Here is a 4,231-nt window from a genome sequence, read left to right as displayed (position 1 = left end):
TATATAAATAAAGCTATTTAGTAATTCTATCATTCAGTGTCTACTACTTGCCAAAATAAATAATTGATATCAATGCTTTTTGCATGCTATGTCTGGACCTGCCTGTATACACTTTGAAGAATATGCATTGTTTTTTTTTTTTAAAGATTTTATTTATTTATTTGAGAGAGAGAGTGAGAGAGAGAAAGAGCACAAGAGGGGGGAGCGGGAGAGGGAGAAGCAGACTCCCTGCTGAGCAGGTAGCCCGATGCGGGACTCGATCCCAGGACTCCAGGATCATGACCTGAGCTGAAGGCAGTCGCTTAACCAACTGAGCCACCCAGGTGCCCCGAAGAGTATGCATTGTTTAATATTGCAAAATGTTCTTCAGCTGTAATGTGCAACTCTTGTGAATTTCATGCTAATTCATTAATTCCTTTAGCATCATGAAAAGAACCAAGAAAGCATACTGTAGGCACTACTGGGAAATAATTTCTCACTGGGTAAGAAACTAGTCATTTATAGCACCTGAGAGAAAGGATTTGATAAGTCTTTGCTGTTACCTAACTAGTTCTGCAGCTCAGATCTCTGATAAGGGTAGAAGCATAGTCAAATAACCTTCCCAGACGTCATCCTCATTTTTTTTCAAGGAATAGGGCAAGAAAAGTGGCAAATTATTTCCTTGGAACTGAAAGGTGTTAGTCATGGAAGGAGATGCTCAGCACTACGTACTGAAACACAAGTGCCAGAAACACCCCCATATTCTTCAATATATCTATCCTCTGGGTTTCTAATTGCACTTTCCCTCTATAATGCTGAACTCTGGTCTGGGTACCCTCTTTCTTGCTCTGAGGATGATAGTACAACACTTGCTATCATCCCTGTTTTCAGTTTTTTCCTTCCCCATGAGACCACACATCACTATGTGCTTCTCTTAAATCATATTACACTTCTGATTAAATGCCTTCCATGGATTTATAACAGCTATAATATTAAACTGAAATTTCTCAGCCTTGCATTCAAAAATCTCTAAAATCTAGCTTGACCTTTCTTTTCCAGCCTTCTCTTTGGTTTCATAGTGCATATGTGTCTATTCCTGAAAAAAAAATAAATAAAAAAATTTAAAAATAAAGGAGAATAAAAGATTTTACTTTGGGTCCTCTTAGCACAGTCCTGTCTTTTTACTTTTGGAAATTACAAGGTCACATTATTACCCTCTATCTAGCTGACCCATATGAATTGACCTAGATTTTGCCCAAATCTCACTTTTTTTTAACTGCCAAAAAAAAAAAAAAAAGGCTACATCTTTATTGAGATAAAATAATCCAGTGAGTGGGTCTGAGAAAGCACAAATCAGTTGGTTAGGGCAGTAAGAGCCTCTACCACGTTGCCCGTGTGTTCCCTCAAGGTCCGTTCTGCTGCTGCTCTTGAGATTTCCATCTCTGTCATTATCAGCTCCAGATCTTCCTTCTTAATGGTGACTTTGGCCAGTTCCTTCTCCGGCTCCTGTTTGTCTTTCTGCTCCCGGGACCGTCTGTCTCCAATCACGGACATGGCCGTATCCAGATTGGAACTCTGGATCTCCTTCTCCTATGCGTAGTCAGTGACTCTCTCCAGGTCCGCCGCACCGCTGTCATGCTTCCGTGGCTTCTCGGGAGGCCGCTCCCGGCCACTGGTCTCAGTCTCCAACTCCAGCTCCATATCCCCGTCGGTAGCCATAACGATCCCACCGTGCCGCTGCACTGGCCCCCCCAAATCCCATTTTTATAGGGAGATCTTCCTTAGAAAATAATCCTAGCAAGACTCTCTCTTCTGCGAGTCTTAAACAATTATTGCCTACATATATTAATTCATTGTTTACTAAGTTATGTTCTATTTTCCCTCAAACAGATTATACATTGCTTGAGGACCAGAGCTGTGCTTTATACTGCTTTGTGCTATGAACAGAACCTATCACATAATGGGTGATTAATTAGTATTTGCTGATAACATATTTAAGTAATAGTGTAGATTATTGGACAGTAACCATTTAAAGTATAAAGTCCTCCTGCATCCCAAGGGATTACATTACATTTAAGAAACACTTTTATCTCAGAATAACCTTTTTTGTCTCACCACAAGTAACTAATATTCACCAGGCTCCCAGGAGTTAAGATGCCTATGAAATGCCTGTCTTCATCTTCTGTATAAGAGAAATAAGCCAAGCAAACATTGTGTTATTAATATGTCAGTGAAAGAAGCCATGCAGAGCTGAATGAGCTGTTGTCATAACCTTAAATGTTTTCTTTGTGAGTTCATTTTACTTTAATTGCATTTCTGTGTGGCATCTAAGTTTACAGTGGGAGATAAAACTATGGAAGAAAATAGTATAGTGTTATGACTATTTTTATAGCCATCTTTTATTGGTTATTCACAATAAAAAGCATAGCATATTCAGGGTGCATTAATAAAAAATGGAGACTATAAAAAGCTATTAAAATAGAATGTGCATTATGTTCACTGAGAACACTATGGGATTGAGGTGCCATTTCCCCACGCCCATAAGATGTAAAAGCAAAGTGTTCAGAACCAAGAGGCTCAAAACTAAACTTCAGGTCATACTCCCTTTTATTAATATAATGCGATGACCACACCTTAGAAAGAAATATTATCTACCTTGTGCTTTTAAAATGTTAATTTATATGGACATTTGATAAAGGTTTAGTTTATTTAGTAAGACTTATTTATGCTAAGTGTATGTAACCAGAGAAACTCAAGGATTTATCAAAGGTATCTTGTTCCTTTCCCAAATATATAATACCATGGAATTTCTCTCTACCTCCAATGAACAACAAAAATATAATAATCAAAATTGTGAAGCTCCTGATAGAAATCCAAGAAATTTCCTCATCAAGAAACTGCATCCATGTGGGGAAATCATTAGATACTTTTTTCTATCAACCTCCTTTGAATGGACTTCCCACTGGTGTATTTTTTTTAATTGCATTATGTATTTCTGAAAGTAAATACCCAAACATTTTTATAGCCTTTGCCCTTACAATCTATTTCCAAATGAGCAAAAGACAAGTCTGTTTATCTCCCCAAGATGGAAATTATTCAACCAACTAAGTGATTTGTTCACAGAAACTGACACTGACACAAGTAACAGTCAATTCTTTTTCTTGTAACCAAGTACACAACATTGTATTTCTGAAGATATTCCAAAGGGCTTCATGTCTGGAATCTGGCCTTCATGGCCAAAGATGATCCCATTTTAAAACCAAGAGTGAAATCAAACCAACATAGTTTGTCTTGATATGTTTGTGAATCTTTACATCCCTTACCTGATTTATTGAGAAAAGAAAATTTGGAAGCACATGAAAAGTTTACCCAAGGTTTTCTTTGCAATACAAAGGCAGTTTTATGGTTACTTTAAATTAACTCTTGAAACTCTACAATAGATTATAAAACTTTATTAGGTAAAGAGTTCCAGGCTGGAAGATAATTAATTTGAAAGCTTCACTGTTCCTCTCCCTGGCAGTGAGGCTGTGAAAAGGCTACTGTAATGATCAGTCTTTTCATTAGGAACCTTTGGTTGAATTAGAGTTGGGGCAAGGTGGGGTAATCAACTAGAGAGCTTCTCAGGGCAGAAAACGGCCCCAGACTTCAGAAAGGCCACTTATCACAGAAGCCCTCCCCCCACCAGCTAAGGTCATCATCCTACCCTGAGTGTTAATACAAATTTGCTTAGAATTATGACGTTTTTAATGTTTGGATACCCCCAAATACACACAGTATTAGAGAAATCATACAATAAGGCAAATGTATTGATAAGCATTAAACTAAATAGAGGTACTGTACTCAGCTGTATTCATAACCAGATGAATCACAAACTTTTCATGTCATCATGGTTCTTGAGTTGTTGCTTAATGGCAAACACACTATGGGAATTCAAAGACATCACATGTTTAAATACCTTTGTTACTTTTTAAAAATTTTTTGATTAAATGACAAACTTACAGAAAACTTGCAAGAATAGTACAAAGAACTCCCATATACTTATCACCCAGAGTTATCAATTGTCAACATTCACTACATTTGTTTTATTGTGCTAGGCATCTTTGGACACATCATTCAAGGCTTTACTAATTAGCTAAAGCCATACATTATTGGAACATATTACCTAATTATTAGATATAGATCTGACCTACATAGAATGATAATAATGATAATGATAATAATAGTCATTTTCACATTAAGTAATTATAAAAAC

General features: G+C 36.9%; 1 pseudogene; it reads right to left on the bottom strand.

Annotated features, from left to right (window-relative positions):
* Positions 1–1,332: 1,332 nt before the first annotated feature.
* Positions 1,333–1,716, bottom strand: LOC110574996 (annotated as a pseudogene).
* Positions 1,717–4,231: the final 2,515 nt, after the last annotated feature.

The sequence above is a fragment of the Neomonachus schauinslandi genome, chromosome X, assembly GCF_002201575.2.
Source record: "Neomonachus schauinslandi chromosome X, ASM220157v2, whole genome shotgun sequence".
In the NCBI taxonomy this organism is placed as follows: Eukaryota; Metazoa; Chordata; class Mammalia; order Carnivora; family Phocidae; genus Neomonachus; species Neomonachus schauinslandi.
The sequence above is the reverse complement of the archived record's forward strand: the minus strand, read 5'-3'. Positions and strand labels throughout refer to the sequence as shown.